At 37.1% G+C, this 23,842-nt stretch overlaps 1 long non-coding RNA gene across 4 annotated transcripts; it reads left to right on the top strand.

The window, feature by feature from the left end:
- The first annotated feature begins 17,269 nt into the window (after positions 1-17,269).
- Positions 17,270-22,727, top strand: LOC104421319. 4 transcript variants are annotated; one of them, XR_005546896.1, is made up of 4 exons: positions 17,270-17,707; positions 18,383-18,476; positions 21,290-22,375; positions 22,504-22,727. It is a non-coding gene; the product is annotated as an uncharacterized LOC104421319 (long non-coding RNA). The 4 variants fall into 4 exon arrangements; XR_005546894.1 differs by having other exon boundaries at positions 18,383-22,007; positions 22,104-22,375; XR_005546895.1 differs by having other exon boundaries at positions 18,390-22,375.
- Positions 22,728-23,842: the final 1,115 nt, after the last annotated feature.

Below are 23,842 nucleotides of genomic sequence, written 5' to 3'. Positions count from 1 at the left end.
TTACCAACCCCTTAAATTTACCAACAATTGTATAAAATTGCCAAAAATTAATTTAAATGATTTATCAACTTTTCTTCAATTAGAAATTATCAACTACTTATTATTTATCAACTTTTTATTTGGGCTAATTACCAACGATTTTTTTTTAAACTTACCAATTTTCCTATTGAATTACCACTTTTATTTGTCTTACTCACTAACTTAAATTCATCACCCTTTATTAAAATAACCAAGCTCATCTAGAGTAATTATCAAGTTTTCGCCAAGATTACCAACTACTTTTGTGTTTTGAGTTAGTTACCAGTGCTTAATTGTTTTCTCTTAATTATTAACTACCTTTATCTTTGGGAAAAAGCTTTTTCTATTGTTTACTAGTGTTCATTTACTTTCATTACTAACGGCTTAAAAGTACCCACTATTTTATGAGAACAATAATATTTATTTGTGTGACTTACCAGCTTTGCTCCAATTAATTATCAACTAATTTTGGATTACTCCTCTTTTAGTTGCTTACCAACGTTTATTTGTTTTATCTTGATAAGATTTTCCACTGAGTTTCCACTTTATTTGCCTTACTTAACATTTTTTAATTTACCAAATCTTTTTGCAAATTACATATCTAATTAGAGTGATTATAAACTTTCCTTCAATTAAGTTATGAACTAATTGTATGTTAGCATCTCCTATCGAGTAAGTCACCAAGTTTATTTGATTTTTTAATTATCAGCTTTCTTATTTATGAATAAATGAAAGCTTCTTACAAAAACCTCGAACTCACCAACTAATGAAATAGCCGGCCCTTTGTTGTGTGAGTTTCCAATTTTTTTTTTTGATTAAGTGATTAATTTATTTAGGTTACTAGCTCTAACCTGAGTTACTTACCCACATTTTTTTTTTAATTTGGAAAAAAATTAATCAACTCTTCTATTGAGTTGGCACCTTTATCTGCTTTACTTACCAAACTTTTCCTACGATTAAGTTATTACCTGGTTTTATGTAACTAACGCTTATTTGAATTAGGTACCAACATTTATTTGTTTTTCATTTTTCAAATTACCACCTGCTCTTTGACCCCCCAAAAAAAAAAAAAAAAAAAAAAAAAAAAAAAATTACCACCAGCTCTTGTCTCCAACTAAAAAAAATATATTTTACCTTTTACCCACTTTATAGATGGCTTGCTTAATGACATCTTAAATATACCAGTTATCAAATAATATTACCAATCTTTATTTGAATGATATACAGACTTTTTTTTATATTATGTAATCAATAAAACAGTTGGTAAATCTTTACCAAAAAAAAAAAAAAAAAAAACGGTTGGTAAATCAAAACAACAAACAAATGTTGGTAACTTGATAACTTACTTGGGAGAAACATTGTTAAAACACTTAAATTAAAGTTAGTAATATTATATAAGAGTTGGTAAATTTAAGGATAGTTAAGAAAGGTAAACAAAAGCTTGTAAAAACTAAGAAAAGTCTGTAATTAAAGGGGAAAAAAAAAAGCTTAGTAAGTACTTGATTGAGAGTTGGTGACCCCAAACTATCTGGTGCCTTGATCGGAGAAAAGCTTATAAGTGCCTCTTATTAAGATTGATAATTTTAAAAAAGTTACAAATTTAAGGCGGTTTTAAAAAATGCAAATAAAAGTTGGAAAATTGAAAAAAAAAAAATATCGATAAATAACTCAAATAAGGGTTGCTTATCATATACTATGTAGTAATTTACTCAAAGAAAGTGGATAAGTCATGTTAATTTTGTTGGTAGGAGTCAGTAAATGTAAGGGCTCGTTTAGTGATACAAATAGAAGTTGATGAATAAATAAAACTACTAAGCGTTGGTAAATACTTCAAATGAGAATTGGCAATTTAAAGTAAGTTGCTAATGTAATTTGACAAGTTGGTAGTTTATTCCGATTTAGGGTGATAATTTCATATAAGAGTTCAAAAAATTTGAAATATTATTAGGCTATGCAAATAAAAATTGATGAGTTTAGTACAAAAGTGCTCATTTGTAAACCATAAAAAAGTTAGATTTTCTATAATAGCGTTGGTAAGTTTTCAACAGGTTATCTAGAAAAAAGTCACTTGTTATTCCATTTACCAATGTTTTTTTACACTTACCAACTTTCATTGAAATATAATGACATAGAAAAAATATGAACTTTCGGACATGGAACAAAACAATTCTACTGAATTTCAATGTTGTTTTTCAAAATTCGGAATTACTTCATAGAACCACCCATGTAACTTCTTGATTCTTTATTTTACAGATTCTATTGTCGTTTTGACAGTTATGTCTCTCACCGGTGGAAGTGGAAGTGCTTCCCTGCAATTATGCTTAGTCCCTCAGCTTCCAAAAAGCAATTTAAAAAATGATTGCAAAGTCTTAATTGATGCCATTCAACAAGAGTCTTTGCTCTCGGATTATTCAGCCTTTCGTCGTAGATTCTCGCTTCCTACTTTAGCAATATCCAGGCTTTTGATTAAATAGGCACTGCATCCTCTTTTTTTTTTTTCCTCCATAATCTCCCGTTTAGAGTTAAAAATATTATACAGTCGAGTCTTCTTTTATCTATCGTTCTAATATAGGTACTGCATCCATTTTGTAATGACTTGTTTTGAAATGGAAAGTTTATTTCTAGCAAAAGAAAAAAAAAATGCAGAGAAAGAATTTCAAGAACACCATTTATGTGAGTCTTACATTCACTGATTCAACTTGAATGTGAACGTGCGATTTGCAAATTATTCACTGATTCAGTTTGTCAAACATTGTCAACACGTTCACATTCATGATCGTGTGATGATTTGATTCAAATACTCACGAGAGTGAATCTCACATTCACTGATTCAACTTGAATGTGAACGTGCAATTTTTTTTTTCTTTCTCTGCTCGTTTAGAAAGAATCATGCGAAATTCGGAAGCCTTACCAACAAATTTCGACACATCCAAAGTGAAATGCAAAAAACGTGTCGAATTTTTTGGACAACGAGAGAAATTTCAATATCGATACTCAACTGGTTTTAGAATTTTGAAATTAACTGAATATTAGGTTTCTCCACTTTAGAGGGGTTTATTTTTAATGACTAAAATCATCAAATCCATGCGCTATATGATATTTCTTCTTGTTTTTTATTCTTCTTAAAGCGTCATAAATTTATTGTACGAATGCCAATTTAATCTTAAACATTTCTATTTGATTAATATAATCTTAAAATTTTGATGGTTTGTCAGTGTGGGTTTTCAGGTTAAATTTGGCCTGAAATCACTTAGTGAAAGCTAGTTGTCCTATGTAGCACATTTAGTATTGACATGGATAAATTTTGTAATTTTTTTTTAAAAAAAATTGAATTTTACTTTTTTCCACTTTGGCTAGCGAGGCTCGCTTGATGCCAACCATGGTTGAGGCAACCTTCACTAGATCTAAGGGAGGGTCATGACCCTTGTTAGCTACCAGCGAGGGCTGTAAGCCCTCGCATAATGGTTGACGAGGGTCATTGGCCCTAGCAACTCTCACGGACCACAATGGAAAAAGAAGAAGAAGAAAAATTTAAAAAAATTCAGAAATTTTTTGTTTATAATTATAAAAATGTCAATGTAAATGCTAATTGTGTCATGTAGGATGATTATCATCCACATTAACTATTTCTAATCAAAATTGGTTTGAAGGACTATATTGGCAAATTATCAAAAGGTTTAGAACATAATTGGTTAAATTGAAAGGTTTATGAATGAATTAACATCCATACAATATGTTTATAATTTTTTATTTATAATTTTCCCGATATAAATACCTAGATCCAACACTTAAAAAGTGCAATAGAATTTCCAAATCTTTTGTGTGATGTTTAGTTTGGTGTCATTTCTTCTTCCATCGTTTATTTAAGTTTCCTAGCTTGGAAATTTCATTCGTTTGAGTTACATTGGCCACTTGGTTGTTGGAGAAGTTGACTTGGCATTGTTTTAAAAAGCCATGTATTAGTGATCCTACTGTAAAATAATGTCATGTCACTCTTTCCGCCTATCCAAAACTTAAATAGTTGGAAATAAGAATACAAAAGAGAGAATTGAGAGATTTTAATATATTTTGATATATATAAAAGAGTAAGGATAACGTATTTATCGGCTTAGATAAAGGAAATCAAGGGAAATCAAATTAGATGTGCACAAGCAAAATAGATATAGAAAAGTATGTTGGAATATCTTAGAATTGATTCTAATTGTAATTGATTCTAGTAGATATTTGGTTAGTACAGTAAATAGGAAATCTTCGATAGATGTATATTGATGTATATTTTCTTTCCTAGTTTACTTTCTCATTCATACATTATAAGTGTACAATGTACTAGCATACAGTGATATACAAGAAAACACTTCTTACCAATATTCTGTCATGGTATCAGAGCTTCGTTTCCTGTCCTAGCTTCCACAACGCTTCTGAATTGCCATTGCTTCTTTCTGATTTGTAACTGAGGATCCCTTCCTGCATAACAAATCAGCAAAGCAATTAGGAATTCTTTCTCAATACCATGGCAAGAGACAAGAACGTTATGAATCCCTTGGCAGAAGATTCATCAACCCAGGATCAGACAATTTCATCTTCTGATCGAGATGGATCGATTGGAGAAGAGCAGGTGACCAATGTCTCCGGCCCTGCTCCTGCTCCAGTACAGATTCCCGGGCATCCTTACTGGCCTCCAGCTCCATGGTACCCTGCACAATGGGGTCAGTACCCATATGGAACCGACCCGACTGGTGAGTCGGGTTAGACGAATGCGGGTCACAGACCTGGATTCATACCGGGTCAAGGAATGGAACCCTACCCGGTTTCACACGGACCGCCATATCTTTTTCTGTTCAATGGAAGGCGGCTGGAGCTCGGAGATCCACTCTACACGTCGTCGGCAGATGGGCTGGAGTTGCGCCTAATCACCCAACAACTTACCGGGCCGGCGAACTACCACTCTTGGGCTCACGATTTCCGGCGAGCACTCGTTACTAAAGCTAAAGAAGAATTCATCGAAGGAACCATATCTTACCCGACGGATGAACGACTGCAGAGACATTGGAGGCATTGCAATTAGTTGGTGCGCACCTGGATCGGAAATTGCTTGGCGCCGGATGTTGCCGCTGGTCTTCCTCCGACAGAAGATCCGAAGCAATACTAGGATAACCTGCAAGAGATGTATGGAAAATCAGATAAGGCGAGGCTTTTCTCATTGACACAAGCCCTAACTGAGCTAAAACAGGGGAACCTTTCGGTCACTGCCTGCTTCAACCGGGCCTATGGAACGAAATCAAAGCGGCCGAAGACAAATTGGAGGGGTCGGAGGCCACTCTCCGACAATACCATGCGATTAGGGAGAAGGAGAAAGCCACCCGATTCCTACTTACCTTGAACAATACATACGCCGTGTTCTGATCGCAAATTCTTGCGATGGATCCCCAACCACCGCTCGGCCAGATCTTCCAGTTAGCCGTGCAGGAGGAAAACCAGAGGGCCGCCGCGACTAACCATGCTCGGGTCGGAGAAGGGACGGGCTTCGCGGCGTTTCCATTTGGATTCGTCTCGACGGAAACCCTTATCGGGACCGGAGGGAACCTCGGAGGCACAGGGGAGTCGAGAGGAAGAGGAAGAAGCTTCGCGGCTGCGGCTTCGCGAAATGACGAAGGATTTTTTAGGTCTTCGGGAATGGATGGCTGGGATCGCAGCATTAGATCTGACAGTCAAGGAAGATCTACCGGATTGAAAGATCAGTTCTTTAGATCGGACGGCTGGGATTCTCGCGTGCCATCGGACGTCTGGGATCCTCGCGCGCAATCGGACGCTTGGCACTTTGCCACATCAGCACCAATATACAAAGCTTCGTACAGTGCACGAAATGCCACGTCAGCAGGGAAGGTCGGTGGGCAAAATTCAAAATTTAAAAATAAATATTGTGAATATTGCAAACGACCACACCACACTATAGATACATGTTGGAAATTACATGGGAAACCCAACAATAAAAAGGAAAGGGAGTCTTTAGTCTATCAGGTCTCTACACAGAAGAGTGGTGGAACATCTCAGCAGAGTATAACTCAAGAACAATATGAAAATATCGTGCAAGCTTTGAGCCAACTCAAGACTGGAGACACTGGTACAGGATTCTCAGGTACTTTTCTCCATGAAAGGAATTCATTATCTATTGATGCATGGATTATCGATTCAGGTGCTAGTGACCACAGTTTGTAATGAATCCCTATTTTCCCAAGTCCATCAAAATCCACAATCTCCTGTTACGGTACGTCTTCCAAATGGGAACATTACACATGTTACCAAAATCGGTACCGTACATCTTGGTCAGAACTTTGTTCTTAAAAATGTCCTATATATTCCAGATTTTGAGTTCAATCTTCTTTCTGTCGCAAAAGTATGTATGGACAATTCTTGTAAAGCCATATTCAATTCCAAAAATTGTATCTTTCAGGACCTTTCGACTGGCAAAGTGATGGGCTTGGGGAATGAGGCACAAGGACTTTATTTTTGGATCAATTCTCCAGAAGATTTAGAATTATTGAATAAAGGCATTTATTGTAATGCAATTAGTTATAATAAAAATCTTCTTTTGCATCAACGATTGGGCCACAACGCTAAATTTCCTTATCCAAAGTGCTCTATTTGTCCTTTAGCTAAACAAACTCGAGCATCTTTTCCTGTTAGTACATCTCGAGCCAAAAGTCATTTTTCTTTGCTCCACATGGACATCTGGGGACCTTATCATACTCCTCATCGTGATGGATCTCGTTATTTTTTTACCATCGTTGATGACTATAGTTGTGCCACTTGGCTATATCTTATGTAGTCAAAGAGTCAAACGTTTACTAATTTATCAAACTTCCTTTCCTTAATTAGGAATCAATTTGATAAATCTGTACATCGAATTCGTACAGATAATGGGTGAGAATTTTTTACTTCTGATTGCATAACTTTGCTATCTACTCATGGAATACTCTATGAAAGTTCTTGTACTTATACTCCACAACAAAATGGAGTTGTTGAGAGAAAACGTAGACATCTCTTAGAGGTAGCTCGTGCACTCAAATATCAAGCCTCAATCCTTGAAGAATTTTGGGGAGACTGTGTGGTCACAGCAGCCTATCTGATTAATCGCATGCCAAGTCAAATTCTTCATGGTAAATCTCCATTTGAGATGCTTTACAAGAAATGGCCATATAATAACCATCTTAGAGTTTTTGGTTGTTTATGTTATACAACAAATGTGGGTCCTAGAGACAAAATGAGTCCCTGTGCAACACGATGCGTCTTTATGGGATACCCTTCTCTTCAAAAGGGTTATCGTGTCATGGAGTTTTCTACTGGGCATTTCTTTACTAGCAGAGATGTTATTTTTCATGAAGACACATTTCCGTTCAAAGACGTGCTGCCTTCATCACAAGCCACTTTATCAGAAGCCAATTGGTTTCTTCTATTTGATGAAGACTTGTCATTAGCATCTGGTTTTCTTATGGTGCCTCAACCCTCTATGGCATCAGCACCGGTGGAATTTTCACATCCAGAGACGGAATTGCCAACTTCATCTAAGGCAGTTCCTCTCCCAGTGGAGACAATAGAAGTGGCTGCTGACTTATCCGTGGCTCCTGCTCATATAGTTGAGCAAACTCGTCGTTCTGGAAGACAGAGTCGCCCACCTACGTGGATGAAAGATTATCTATGTTCTGCTGCAAAGTCTTCAGGTACACACTATCCCGTTTCCTCATATGTTTCCTTCAATCGGTTATCAACAGAACATATGTGCTATATAAGTCGAATTTCCGAAGAGCATGAGCCATCTTCATTTAATGAGGCAACAAAAGATCCCAAGTAGCGGCATGCAATGGAGTCTGAACTTACTGCACTCATGGAGAATCATACTTGGGATGTTGTTCTCTTGCCACCAGATCGAAAACTGATCGGATGTAAATGGGTTTACAAGATCAAGTTCAAATCAGATGGTTCTATAGAACGCTACAAGGCTAGGTTGGTAGCCAAAGGTTTCATACAAAGAGAAGGTTTTAATTATCACGAGACATTCTCTCCAGTCGCAAAAGAAGTTACCGTCCGGTCCTTCTTATCCATTGCAGCAATACGCAATTGGTCCTTACATCAGATGGACGTCAATAATGCTTTTCTTCATGGTGATTTAGATGAAGAGATTTACATGGATCTCCCTCAAGGATTACGCAGACAGGGGGAGTATCGGGTATGTCGTCTTTGCAAATCCTTGTATGGTTTAAAATAGGCATCTAGACAATGGTATGCCAAGTTTACTGCTGCATTAACCAATGCAGGTTTTCAGCATTCTAAGCATGATTATGCTTTGTTTACACGAAATGTGGGAAAATCATCGATTTATTTGTTGATATATGTTGATGATATATTGGTTATGGGAAATAATGATTCTCATGTTGCGAGATTCAATGAATATTTACATTCCACTTTTCACATCAAGGATTTGAGACCTCCCAAATATTTTCTTGGCATTGAAATCGCCAGGTCTGATAAAGGAATTTCTCTTAGTCAGAGAAAGTTTGTCTTGGAAATCGTTTCTGAAGCAGGGTTATCAGGTTGCAAGCTAGCAGTAATTCCTATTGAACAGAATGCCAAGTTGACAACACATGAATATGATCTCAATTCTTCTTCACCAAATAACGATCCATTGCTTAGGGATCCATCTGGGTATCAGCGACTTGTTGGAAAGTTGATATATCTTACCATGACAAGACCTAATATATGTTATGCTGTGCAAATACTCAGTCAATTCATGCATATGCCAAAAGAGTCACATATGAATGCAGCTTTGAAGGTTGTAAGATACTTGAAGGGATGCCTGGGGCTCGGTATTTTTTTATCTCGTGAGTGTGATATGGGGATGACAGCATTTTGTGACACTGATTACGCAACTTGCCCGATGACTAGGCGATCTATCACTGGTTTTTGTATTAAATTGGGAAAATCATTGATTTCATGGAAGACAAAGAAGCAATCTACCGTGTCATTGTCATCAGCTGAGTCAGAATATCGAGCCTTGGCGAAAACAACTTGTGAAATAGTCTGGATACGAGGACTTCTATCAGATTTGGGAATACAAGTCAGTGGACCAAGTAAATTGTTTTGTGATAATGATGCTGCACTTAAGTTAGCAGCAAATCCAGTTTTTCATGAAAGAACGAAACACATAGAGGTTGACTGTCACTTCACTCGAGACAAGATCAAAGAAGGAGTTCTCATAACAAAAGGCATTGGAATTGTGGCATCCCAAAATTCTTAACGACCTCTAGCTATATTAAATTCTATGAATAGGTGATGGAAGTACCATCAAGTTATGGCCATTTAATCCATAATTTGCAATAAGATATATGGCCAAGCTTTTGAGGGATAATTATGTGATAGGAGAGAAAATCCTATCATTGGCCATGTGTTTTATAAATTGGAATTTATGGAATTATGATTTCAAGATTTTGGCCATGTGGAATTTAGTAATTTAATTCTTAAAAGAAAGAATAAGAAAGGGGTAAAATTGATTTTAATTGGGTTGGGCCTTAGGCCCAATAGCTTGAGCCTTTGATGGGCCAAGCTAGTCGGCCCAATTAGGCCCGCGAAAAGGGGGCTGTCGCCGGCCCAAAAGGAGGCCCAAGAGGAGGCCCAAGCCCATCTTGCATGTGTTGTGACAAGTGGCACAAGACTCTCATGCATTGGCTTAGGGAAGAAGGCCATGCATTGGCTGGTTTGTAGGCAAGTAATCATGAGGTTTAAGGGGGAATAAAAGGGAAGGAAAGGAGAGAGAATGGCTGGTTAGCCATTCGGCCAAGAGAGAAAGGGAGAGAGAGAGAGAACCGTGCGAGAGAGAGAGGAAGAGGGTGCGGCCGAGAGAGGGAGGCCGAGAAAGGAAGGAGCCACCGCTGTCCGACCGCCGTGCTCACCGCCTTGTGCCACCGTTCGTGTGGTCTAGAGGCAAGTGGGAGTCCTCTAGCTTCTCTTGCATGCTTGTATGTAGTTTGCACGTTGAAATTTTGGGTGTTAGATGAGAAAAACCGAAGCATGGATGAGTTGTGTGTGAATGGTGTGACTGTTTGTGTTCGGATCGTGTGAGTCAGTAACTTGTTTGAGCTTGCATGTGTGTTTAGAGTCCGATTTTGGCTTCGATTTCTTCATGAGAGTTGTATCTAACATCTTGAACTACAACATACTGAAATTTCGTGGAAAATGATGGAGATTTGAGGGGTTAAAGTCTTGTTCTACGGAGACCTCAGATCTGGAGAGTTTTCACTGACCTCTTGCTAGATCTGCGATTGTATGTTGATTTTTGATGAGAATCTCACTTCGATTTCTTCATGAAAGTTGTAGGAGACATCTTAGACTACAAAATATTCAAATTTGAAGTGAAATGAACAAGTATAGTCTAGTAAATCGAATAGATCTTGAAGATGATGGTTCTGGTGATGTATTCCGAGACACCCGAGACTTCAAGGACTTAAATGATGACTATAATCTGGTTATTTGACCTAGATCTCTTCATGAAAATTGTATAGGACACCTTGATGTATAACATATCTAAATTTCAGAGGAAACGAAAGAGAATAGCTAGGTGAAATCTCAATATTTCGGAGATGTGTTCACTGGACGATGCGGTAATGGATCCAGAAGCTTCGTGAGGTTGTATAAAATAATATAGAAATAATATGGCTTGGAGTTCTTCATAAAAGTTGTACGAAAATTTCTTGGCTATCACTCTGTAAAATTTCGTAATTTTTGGAGGCCGTATGGATATTTTAATCGAATTTATTCGGAAACTGTGCATTCTGGTTATTATCCGAATATTATGTGCTATTTTGTGGAAATTGTGAAATTGTGTGAAATTCAATTTGGCCATGAATTTTGCATGAAATTGTCATCCTATTGGTTTTTTTAATGATTACTCGAATTTTATGATTTTGGGAAATCATAGATATTGAATTTAATATTTATTTATGAAAATAAATCAATATGATAATAAAAATAATAAAATAAAAATGGATTATTTTATTGGCCATAAATTCCATTTAATTTATTATACATTGTTGCATGTATGATAAGACATTGGTGTATGTATGACCATGAATTGTGATGCATGTGTGAATTCAATGTTGAACATGATTGTTGGTTGCCATTGCATCATATGCCATGCTAAATTGAGACCGAAATTGGTGAACATAAATAATGTTAAATGAGGAGATTGTTGTGGCGGATGATAATGCCTCGGGAGTCGGGATGCCCAGAGGTTCGAATGAGTCGATGCCCTTTGGATGCCTGGTTGTATTATGAATATATGCCCAGAGGTTTTCCCCGGGAGTGTCGGGATGCCCGGTTGTATTATGATACATGCCCGGAGGGTGAGGGGTTGTATCATGATGCATGCCTGGAGGGTAGGGGAAACCATTTTCATGGCGAGCCCGGAGATTCCTCGTGATGCCAGTTGGGGTGCGAGATGCCTGGCTAGAAGGGTAAAGGCCAGATGTCTGGTTGTATCTTGGATACATGCCCGGAGGATATCTCGTGATGCCAGTTGGGATACGAGATGCCCGAAATGTGGGGGTGCCGGATGCCCGGTTGTATCTTGGATACATGCCCGGATGGTTCTCATGATGCTAGGATTGGGTGTGAGTGATGAATGTGGGATGCAAACATTGGTCTCGGGAAAGAGAAATGTGGCAGTCCAATATGAAAAGATGAGATTGAGAAATTGAAATAGAAATATGCATGATGATATGCATGATATGATGATGATGATATGCATGATGATATGCATGACGATGATATGATGATGATGATATGCATGATGATATGCATGATGATGATGATGATGATATATGATAAGGCATGATAATATGCATGATGATATGCATGACGACGACGACGATGATGATATATGATAAGGCATGCATGATGATGATGATATATGATAAGGCATGATAATATGCATGACGATGATGATGATGACGATGATGATGATGATGATGATGATGATGATGATGATGATGATGATGATGATGATGATGATGATGATGATGATGATGATGATGATGATGATGATGATGACATGTATGATATGTTGATGCGATGATGATGATGACATGTGTGATGTAATGATGTTATAATGATGATGACATGTATGATATGATGATGATACACATGTGCGTGTTATGATTTTGATGATGATACATGATAGTATGCGTATGGCTTCAAGGTAAGTAATGCCTGCAATGTATGATGATATGCATGATGCATTGAGTTGTTATTGGATTTCCCTATTTGCTGAGTGGTTGTACTCACCCCTTTTGGGGAATAACATTTCAGATTAGTAGATGGTTTAAGCGGTTGGATATGACCGCGAGGAGAAGGATAGCAAAGGAGGGAACCTTTGGACGCCGACACTGGTTGATAGACCTTAAGCATACGATTGTGGGAGGAGATGTCGTTCATCTTTTGAATTATAGCCTAGTATAGAAAACTATGGCATTTTGATGTATTGATGAATGATGTCCATCTGGGTTAAGTGAATAAAAGTGTACGGCTTTTACTTATAAATGTTTAGTAGGTGTGCATCGATTTCTGAATGTAGGGAAGGGAATTGTTGGATATGCTTCCGTTACGTAAATTGCGCAAGGGACCGTTAATAAAAGATGTAAACCCCCATGGTTGTATGGACCTGCTGCAATTGAAATGGTATCAGAATGACATGTTATTAGGAAAGTAAATGGTAAGCAAACTGTGGCGATCCAAATCAGATCGGGGGCCGTCGAGGGGCGTCACAGGAATAGTGGATCAACCTGCAGATATTTTCACTAAACCACTATGCCAAAGACAACACAAGTTTCTATTGAGCAAGCTAGGCGTCCTCGACATATATAGGCCACCAGCTTGAGGGGGAGTGTTGGAATATCTTAGAATTGATTCTAATTGTAATTGATTCTAGTAGATATTTGGTTAGTACAGTAAATAGGAAATCTTCGATAGATGTATATTGATGTATATTTTCTTTCCTAGTTTACTTTCTCATTCATACATGTACAATGTACTAGCATACAGTGATATACAAGAAAACACTTCTTACCAATATTCTGTCAAAGTAGACAAAATATCTTAGATATCTCTAAAATATATTTTAATATTGCTAACATTCCCCTCAAACTCAAGGTGACATTGTTACTTGGAGTTTGAATTAATGTCAAACAATGCAACGAGAAAATTGTTCCTCTAATGACATCGCAGGATAGGCTTGTTGATTTGTAGTGGGGTGATGTGTGAGACAGCATCTTCTAGATTTGGATTGTTTGATGGTAGCGAGTCGTTTGGTGGTGTTGCGACCTAAATTTCGGGTGCACCACCTAAAATTAGGCTAATGGACTACTAAGTCTAACTTAGCTCGGGCTCTCTCAAGTCCATACAAATTCGCGACTTAGGTTCAATTTTTTTTTTTTTTTTATGAATTTTATCTAGGAGTTGTCATTAATCAATTTATGGTAAGTCGATTAAATACGTACGTAAAATAATGGGAAAATTATTTTACTCCTACAAACCATAGACTTTGGATACGGGGACTTGGTTACACTAGACTTTTCTAATGCCCTTTCGCTATTTTATTTTGAAAAAATGTTTTGTAGGCAGCTTGAATTGATTTTAATTTTCTTCCATAACATGTGAGGTGATTATGCAAGTATGCAAACCACCAATTTAACACTCAATAAAGCAAAGAATAAATTACTGGACTTACCTTTTAGTAACGAAAACATCTGTGTTGTTAAATCAGAATTCACATCAACAACCCACGTAATTTCTTTTTGTTTTCATTTGATTAATGAGAATCATGCTTTATGCAATGCAATATAACTAAATGACCTAATTTTAATAACAGACAATTTCTAATCAAATGGAGCTAGCAACAATCACTAAATGACATGTATTTCATGAATCAAATTTAATATGACATGCACATGAAATTTTTTATTTTATTTTTTCTTAAAAAAGAATGCAATCTAACCTAGGGATTGACGCTAATTTATCCTAAGTCTTTTTTTTTTTTGGTATTTTTTTTATGAAATTCGAAATTAGGAAAAATGTGAAAATTATCTAGCTAAATTAAGATTATTTTCAATTTGTATTAGGAATTAGGTTAAGCCAAATCCTAATTTAAACTAAGATATTATCTTAACTTAGCAATTTCTAACCTAAGATTCAATCTATCTAAAAAAATCAATCTAAACTTAAAATGAAATATGCAATTTTATCATAATATGCAATGACGTACAAAGAATGCCCTAATTCTACATAACATATGCATGATGATTTTTGTTGTTTTTTTTTATTAATTTCGAAATTAAAAATTGCCAAATATAAAAATCTAACTAAAGTGAGATATTATCTATTTTAAGCTAGGAAATAGACTAATTTGAATCCTATCTTAACTTAAAAAATTTATCTCAACATGCAATTTAATTCCAAGATACCATCTAACCTAGATATCATCTAAACATGCATTCTAATATAATTAGACAAGAATCTAACTATTCTATCATGCAATTTTATCTAGGAAATTAATTGTAATCTACATGATATGCAAATGCAATCTTTTTTGTATTTTTGGGATAAATAAAGCAATTAAAGGATAAGCACCAAATCATTCAAAATCATCAAAGATATCATACATTGTTGGAATCAGGGAACAATATCCAAATCAGTTTGATTATTTCGCTAATAAAATCGATAATTTGATCTTAAGCCTCAAGATATTAATTTTATTCCCGCGTGATTAATTATTCCATCTAAAGTCTTATAGATGGAATAAAAAATCGGTATGCGGTTGCGAATTAGGTAGTAAAATATGCAAATATACAATGGATGTGCATCTTACCTAATTTGAGGATATTCTTTCCAAATTTGGACCAAGTGCAATTGGACCGGGATCGTGACCAGCTTCTCAACGGCGAATGGCAGCAAGCGTTACGTGCATGGCGATGAAGCACGGCTCCACGGTGCTTGGCTTGCTCAAAAACCTGCACAAAATAAGTTCTTTCTTTTTCTGTTTTAGCAAAAACTCTCCCGCGGACACAATGCTCGGGATTCCGCGGCGTGGCTACATGCGACTGGAGTTGTCCAAAGATTGGTTTGCCGAAGTCAAGCACACAGTAAAGGGTTGACCCTCAACGAGTTGCTCACGGTGGGATTATGTGTGCACGTTTTCCTTCGACAACATTCAGAACTTTCCTGTGTGTGCTTCTTCGTGGAGTACTCCTATTTTCAATATTCGTGGCCTTTATTTTCCGTTCAAGTGATGGTAGCCCAGAACTCTCCAAGTAATCCAAGTGATGACAGAAAAAGTGAGGCCGGTTCAGACCTATAAGAAACTTCGAACTGGGGACCCTCCACTTTGACAGGCCTAGCGTTGCAGATTGACTGCACCAACTTATTTGCCGATGGAGGGCGTCGTCATCGTCGACTGCCTCTTTGTTCAGGGCTTTGCGTGTCTCGTAGGCGTGGCCGGGCTTGTGAATTTATGGGGCTCCTGAAGTCGCGACGGCGGAAGCAGCAGCTTCTCGGTGTGATTGTTCCTCGGCCGCCTCAAGCTTGTTCCACAAAGCTAAGAGTTGGCTGAAACTGGGCACCCAACAGGTGCCCTTGCTCTAATTCCGACAATGCCTAAGTGAGTGAGAAAATCTTGGCTTAGTCTAATTTCTTGTATATCTCACAGATATTATCCTACATTGCCTTTAAGTCTTCGATTGGTGGGAGTTCGGCCATGACCTTAGGAGTTACACAATTTTCGATTCATGTGCGAACGAGTTGGTTGCACTTGTGTTAGTGTCATTGTAGTTAGTTGTCAATTGAAAAGGGGACATCTCCATTGAGGAAGTCATTTTTATCATTTGTGACCAAGGTTGGCTAGAAGTAATGAGCCCAAGTGGTGTAGTTATTCAGTTTGGTGAACTGTAGATTGATGAGTTGGAGCTCTGGTCTGTTTGTTGGTGATGCATAGAGAGCACCGAGCTCCAAGCTACCGCCATTGGCTAGAATCGCATAGGGGACAAAGGCGGGTTGGAAAATCAAGTAGGGATTTGTCCTCGAACTCGATTGAGTGGATTTGGGTCCAACCCATCCAACCTGATCCTCCTTCTCCAAATGGGCCTTGTTGTGCCCAAGTCTGACTTAGCTGGGTGGCCCATTGGCCTTGAATTGAAAACCAATGGATTTGTGGCCATTGGAGCTGAAAGCTTGAACTGGAGTAGGGATAGATATAATAGGGTGTTAAGCGGAAGGGCTTTCTTCTTCAATCGGATTGATTTGATCCGAATCTTGGTTTTGAGGTGAATTGTTGACTTCCTCATTTGTACTTTGATTTTTTGACATAGTATCAAAAATCAAATTCCTACGGGGGTGCTGATCTATTTTGCAAAATTAGGATTGTCATAGCAAAAAAAAAAAAAAAAAAAAAAAAACCAAACGGGAAGCAATTTCAGAATTGCGGAAACTAGACCAAAAAAGAAGGCTTTGAAACCATAAGGGAAATTGAAGTAATTTGAGGAATTCTACATATTATATTCCATTCATGTACATGAGGGTATATATAATACAAGAAGGTACGATATAAGGAAATAACATACAAGATACTATTTTCCTTTTTTGAATTGACCAAATCAATTAATCTATCAATCTAAGATTTGCATGACCAACCGTGGAATCAAATCATGTCTCCAACAAATACATTTGAGTTTAGTAAGTGAAAATAATAGGAACTTTGATAGATATTAATTCTCTACTTGATGGACGAATGGCAATATTTCGTTACGAGAAAATATCAATTCTTTTTCGAGATGTATAAAGATGGATAAATTCACATTGACATCCATCAGGACATGGTATTATATACAATCATTTCTAGCAACGGGGATCATGTTGTCCCTAAATACCACTTTTTTTTTTTGGGCAAATGATCTCCTATTATATATCACTTGCTTATTAATACTGAAGTTCATGATCAAGATGAGTGCCGCTATTAAAAGTAGGGGTGTCCAAAAAACCATGTCCAAAAAACCAAACCCGACTCGACCTAACCTAAACACAACCCAAACATGAAACAAGTACTGTATATGTTTTGGGTCTTGATATTATTTGGGTAACAAATATAAAATAAACAAATAAATATGTTTTGGGTTGGCTCAGGTTGGAACATTGTTCGACCTGAAAACACATTAACTCCAAAGTTCCAAACAAGGCAACAAACATGTTCTCAAGGCCAAACACATACTGTGCCTTCTTCTCCGACGACTCACGACTGTGCCTTCTCCTTCTGGTTAACTCCGCCGCCGTCCACGACTACACCTTCTCGTTGACTCTGCCATCGCCCTCTTCTTTGCTCCTCGCATTCTAGAGTTTCACTTCGCGGTAGGATCTTCGACGGAGCTTCCATCTTTCGCTCACGATCGCCAGTTCGGCATCTGCGGCCACTGCTATGCTCCCTTTCTCCTCCACCCGCATTGTCGACGCCCAATCGCGGCTGCCCATCTCGGCCGGCGATAGGCAACTTGGTTTCACGACTCGCAAGCTTGCGTTCGTCGCAAGAGCGGCCGATTCCACCGAGCCCACGTCCTCTGGCAAGGCGATTATCCCCGGCGATGAGTCCTCTCTAGCCAAGGTCTCGCTTTTTTCCCTTCCTCTTTGTATTTTCCATTTCGAGCATTTTCCTGGGAATTTGTGATGGTGGATGTCGTGGATGTCTGGCTTATTGTTGGTTGCGTGCTTGCGTGCATGTTTGATTCGTGGCCCGTTATGGATTGTGATGGGAGGACTCGTGGGGATCGTTCTCGTGAGGTTGAATGTCGCCACCTACGTTCTTGTCTTTGGTTGTGACTGAGGATTGATTATTTGATTGAGTTTGTGAGCAAGGGATTTAGATAGGTTGATTCGAGAACAGCACGATGCGGATTGGAAGAATTTGTATCTTATGCTTCAATTGGATGGTAATCGGGCTGATCAAATCGATGGGGCAGTTGACAAATTGTTGCTTGGTCGCGGAGAGTCCAATTTGCGCTCTGTTAGGGGGGTTTAGAGGGAAAAAGGCATCTCAAGCTTGTCCAGACAGTGAATTATTACTTAGCTGAGATAGAGTAGCTCGTTGCACAGTGGTAGACACTAGCGATAAAAGGCAATAAAAGCAATGCGTGTTTGACTTGTTAATTTTCATTTCGTTTTATTTCATTTCATATGATGTCGACCACCTGTGTGATGGATTGCCGCTGTGAGTTGGTAGGCACATGCAAGGGATTTGCATTGTCGAAATATATTTCACAAACTTCCCTACATTTCCTAGATTGCAGTCTATGCATTTCTGGAATGGTCAACTCGGATACGAAGGCTGATAGCTGTGTTTTAACTGGTGATGCTGAGACGAAGGCAGTGAAACGGTAAGCAATGTCTTCATATATTCAAGAAGCAATTTTAGCTATATCTAATTATTCTCCGATATATTAGCTTTTAAACACCCTTGGTGATTGAAAGTCTGTAATCTTTTTTACATTCTTTCATGCTCTAGAATTCCGGATTCCTCATTTTTGTTAGCTACATCTGCAAATTTATATATCCCTCATGTTTGCATATGTAGTCAATGGAAAAGCTCAGCCAAAATTCCTTAAATTCTCCAGCCATATGTTCACGGGCTTAGTATGCATGGTTTTTATTCTTTAGCTAAGTGCTTTCTTGAGCTAAAATACATTAATTTCTTCCAAGAGTGTATATTAATAATGTATGTCAAGGCACTTCAATGAGGAGAGTTATGAATTTATTTAAGGACGCTCTTGCGTATTTTCAAGTGCATCTGATTTTTCTAGGATTTTAATAATTGTGTGGAAATTGAAAGCTGATCTAGTTAGGAAAACAGTTGTCTCCAGTTTTGGTTACTTTTGTAGTTGTTACTATGAATAATGGAATATGAATGTGCTGAGCTTGCATATCCATTGTTTGTAACAGCAAGTTGAGCATTCTTTCGAATCTTGGAGCTTCTTTGGCATTGTCATGCTAAGAGTGCTCGAATTTTATTAGATACATAGCAACCTCTTTTGTTGACTATGATAAGATATAATATCCCGGCCTTCTGAAAATGGTTTCCTATGCACGTGTTGTATTGGACTTATTAACCATAACCTAGCGGCAGGGCTGTGACATTGCCTTCCTTTAAGGTGCACATAGACCCATAGGTATTCTTGACTGATCTAAAATTTTCTCAGGTAAACAATTATGTTCTTATCAAGTGACTTTTCGAGGGCATCATCTTTTATGTGTTTGTTGAGATGCAACCTTTCCTATGCAGCATGGCTGGACAAAGACTTTGTGTCCACTGCATTGTTTTATTTTGTTTTACATAATTTTTGGATAGCTTTTCCACTTCATCGTAACCAACCAAGAGATTATAAAAAGTAGAGTTCTACTAAACTCCAGTACTTTTATGTGTCCACTGCGTTTTTTATTTTGTTTTATTATAATTTTTGGCTGCACAAATGATTGCCTAGTTGTCACAGACAAAGTATGAGAATGCTTTTACTATACAACAAGCATTAAGTTGTGCAATTTATTTAAGGAAGTAGATGTAAAATCTTGTTTCGCATCACCCTTCACATTCACTCTAAGTCATCAATTTTGTGATCCCTTTAATCGTTTGTTTCGGGTTTCTGTTTTTTTTTTTTTTTTTTTTCATGCTAATTCTGTTGTTGGGTCTTTGAAGATTTTCTGAGCTAATATTACCAAGGGCAAAATGAGAAAAATTGTGTTGAATCAGAGGTAAAAATTGACCATGTGTTTCAATCTAGCAAAGAAATAGTAATGCTTGTAATATGCAACAAAGGATGGTCTTTGTTCCACCTCTCTTCTTTTGAACTATTGCATGCTGAAGCTAAACCCATGATTTCTGAGTTGATATTACCAGGGGCTGTATGCTTGAATGCCTCATACTCTAATTGGTTTTTTTTTTTTTTATGCCTTCCTAAGGCTAATTAAGGGTTTGGCTTACTATAAGTTATTGAAATAATAATTTGCAGGCTCTAATTGTTATAAATAGAAGAATTGCTAGATGTCTTCAACGGGTGATTCTAATGTCCCAAATAAAAGGAGGAGATCTACAATTTGGAACATTTTAAAGATTCCTGGTCAAGAAAAAGACTGAGTGTTTATATCGTGGCATGCTAGTGGTCAATGGACTAGCTCAATGAATCATCATCTAGCTAGATTTAAGGAATATCCATATGCAGACATAGGAAAAAGGCAAAAAAGTGCCTCGGTCAAGTTGTTGGGGATGATAGTTTGTCAGGTCCTTGGAAATTTGATCAGGATGCTAGCAGAAAAGATTTAGCAATCATGTTTATTCTTAGTGAGTTGCCATTTAAGTTGGTAGAGCATGAGGGATTTCATCGATTTGTGAATAGAATCCAACCAAAATTCTTGATCTCATCATGCAACACATTAAGGCACAATTGTTATGATTTATACATGGAGGAAGTAAATTGAAGAAATATTTTTCTGAGACATCTCTTAGAGTATGTCTAACAATTAATACATGGACATCTCGTCAAAATTTAAGTTATATGTGTCTGACTACTCATTTTGTTGATGTCGATTGGAAATTGCAAAAGAAGATATTAAATTTTTGTCAGATTCCGAGTCATTCTGTTGAGATAATAGGAAAAGCAATTGAGAAATGTTTAAATGATTAGGAGATTCATAGTGTTTTTTTTTCTATCACTGTGGATAATGCTAGCTCGAATGACTTGGGAGTTCATTATCTAAAAATGATACTTAACTCTTGGAACTCTCTATTAGTGAGAGGTGAATTGCTTCACGTGAGGTGTTGTGCTCATATATTAAGTTTGATTGTAAGAGAGAGGTTAAAAGTATAAACGATTCAATTGCTAGAATAAGTTCAGCTGTGCGCTACGTGAGATCTTTCTCTGGTAGGTTAAAAAAGTTCAAGGGTTTTGTTAAGTTAGTAAAAATTGAGTCGAAGAGTTTTGTATGCTTGGATGTGGAAACTTTTGGAACTCGACATGCATGATGTTGGAATCAGCTTTAAAGTTTGAAATAGCTTTTAGTAATATGGAACTTCAGAATAGCAAATATGTCCAAGAGCTTTCCAAGGGGAAATGGTTGTCCACTAGTGAGGATTTGAATTATGCATGTCACTTTCTTTCTTTTCTGAAGTTATTTTTTGATAAAACTATACAAATTTCAGGTTTTTCTTATATCACTAGCAATAATATGATAAAGGACATGTATGAGATTCATACGATGATTGAGAGATATTGTGGAAATGAGGACCAAAGCTTGCGGGAAATGGCTTAGAGAATGAAAATGAAATTCCGTGAGTATTTTGGCAAGGTGAACAATACAAATCTCACTTCATTTATTGCTTGCGTATTTGACCCGCGACATAAGTGGGACTACGTGAAATCATGTTTATGAAAGCAAGCGGGTAGGAACTTTACAAGAAAAAAAGTTATAACATCTCTGACATTATTGTTTGAGTAATATCGCACGGGTGTATGCCTTTAAAGCAACTTGAGGCTAAAAAGCACAATGATGGTAAGCATGTAAAAATCCCAGTGGTTGGTGCTGATATCACGACTAAAATGTATTTTAGCCAAACCAAACAACAATATTTGGATGAATTGGACAAGTACTTTGAGGAAGCATGTGAACGTTATAACTCTAAATTTGATATTTTAAGTTGGTGGAAAGGAAATTCATCAAGATATCATATCCTTTCTACCGTTGCTCGAGATATCTTAGCCATGCCCGTCTCGACTGTAGCATTGGAGGCTATATTTAGCACAGGAGGTCGTGTTCCTTGACCCCAACCGTGGCGAAGGCTCTTATATGTGCTCAAGATTGGTTACGATCGGCGCCACTTTCACATTTGATTGAGGAGGACTTAGAAGACCTTGAAATCTGTGAGTTGAGTGAGAAAATATGGTTGTAGAATATTTATACCTTTCTTTATTTTAATGTATACATTAATTCTCATTTTCGTCGTGTATTTATTATAGAGTTGCCAAATACAACCACGGAGTCAAACTCGATATTGACTTCTCTCGATGATTGACGTATTGGAGGCTAGTACTTGATAAATAAAGAAAATGAAGTTAAGTTTTGCAGCATTCTCTATTATTGAAGCTAAGCTCGAAATGAGTCTTGAAATGATCATCTTCTTTGCTTTTAGTTATAGAAGTGACCGTCCATGAAAATTTAGGGATTTGTTAGGCAATCAGCTCACTGGCTCTATACCAAACAGACTAGCTTCTTCAAATATGCAACTTGTGTAAGTGCTATTTCTCAAATTGTTTTACATAATATGATATATTGTGTCCTACTTTTATTTTGTGCGAGAGAGTTTGAGCATTGCCCTTTAATCTGTCAACTTCTAATTTTCTTCTCTCTTTGTTCTAGGTTATTGAATGATAACTTATTGGAAGGGAAGGTTCCTGAGGACTCTATTCAATTGGTGTCCATGGAGGATCTATAGATTAGGTTGTTCTCATGGAGGATCTATAGAGTAGGTTATCCTCATTCACTCGTTTTGTTGAATTTCACTTTTATTGAACTTAGTAGAGACAATGTACTGCGATGCTTCAAAATTTGGTTGAGTTGATCCATTAAAACTAGCCGAGAAACCCAATGGGAAATTCATTGGGCCATAAAGAAGAGGTGAAGAGAGGAAAATGGGGGAAAATAACAATGTAAACTTGAAACCCGATCCAACCCGACTCGACTCGACCTAAATTATTATTTCGGGTATTATGGTTTTCAGGTTGGGTCGGGTCGGGTTGGAACACACTACATTTGTGATTCGGGTTAGGTTGGGTAACGTCAAAACCCGACCTAGCCTGACCTGTTGACAACCCTAATTAAAAATAGATTTCTTTTAGCAAGTTTCGAAAAGATTGATGTCTAAAAAACGTGCCATAGTTTCATCCATTAGTTGATTTGCATATAAAATGGAAGAGTAAGGCAAAATCCCTCATATACAGAAAACTAACATAATAAAAGAGAAAGTAGATTCATTATCTTTTGTGGGAAAATTATCCAAAAAATCCTAAATCTCATATACGCCAACTAATTCAGTTAAGAAATTTTTAATTATACCAATTTAGTTCTAAATCTTTTAATGATTTGCTAATATAGTTATTTTGGCCATAAATTGTTGATGTGAAAGTCCAATCAGCCTTGGCCACCTTATGTGGTGTGGAGGGCGCTAATGTGAATTTTTTTTTTTTCATTTTTCAATTTTTTCTTAAATTTTTCCTTTTTTTTCCATTCCTTTTTTGTTTCCTTTCACCAATGGCTGGCCTTGTTTAAGTGAGGATCGCCTTGCTAGATTTGATGAGGGTTGCCTTTGCTGGCTACACCTCCCCTAGATTTGGTGAGGGCTGCGAAACCCTTGCCAGACTTGTGTGAAGGCATCGCGGTCCTTATTGGCCATGCCTTGCTTGTTGCTGACACTTGCTATGACCGAGAATCCGCCACAGGCAAAAGTAAAAGAAAAATAAAAATTCATTATTATTATTTTTTAAAATCATCAACATCAATGCCAGTCATAAAACATAAGATGACAAAAATCTACATTAGTAATTTTTGATCAAAACTTACCGAAATGACTATATTGGCAAATCTTTAAAATGTTTAAAATTAAAATTGACACAATTAAAATGTTTGGAACGTAATCAACTACCATACAATATGTTTAGGATTTTTAGGACAATTATCCCAATCTTCTCCTACAAATTGG

This window comes from Eucalyptus grandis, chromosome 10 (genome assembly GCF_016545825.1).
Source record: "Eucalyptus grandis isolate ANBG69807.140 chromosome 10, ASM1654582v1, whole genome shotgun sequence".
NCBI lineage: Eukaryota > Viridiplantae > Streptophyta > Magnoliopsida > Myrtales > Myrtaceae > Eucalyptus > Eucalyptus grandis.
The sequence above is the reverse complement of the archived record's forward strand: the minus strand, read 5'-3'. Positions and strand labels throughout refer to the sequence as shown.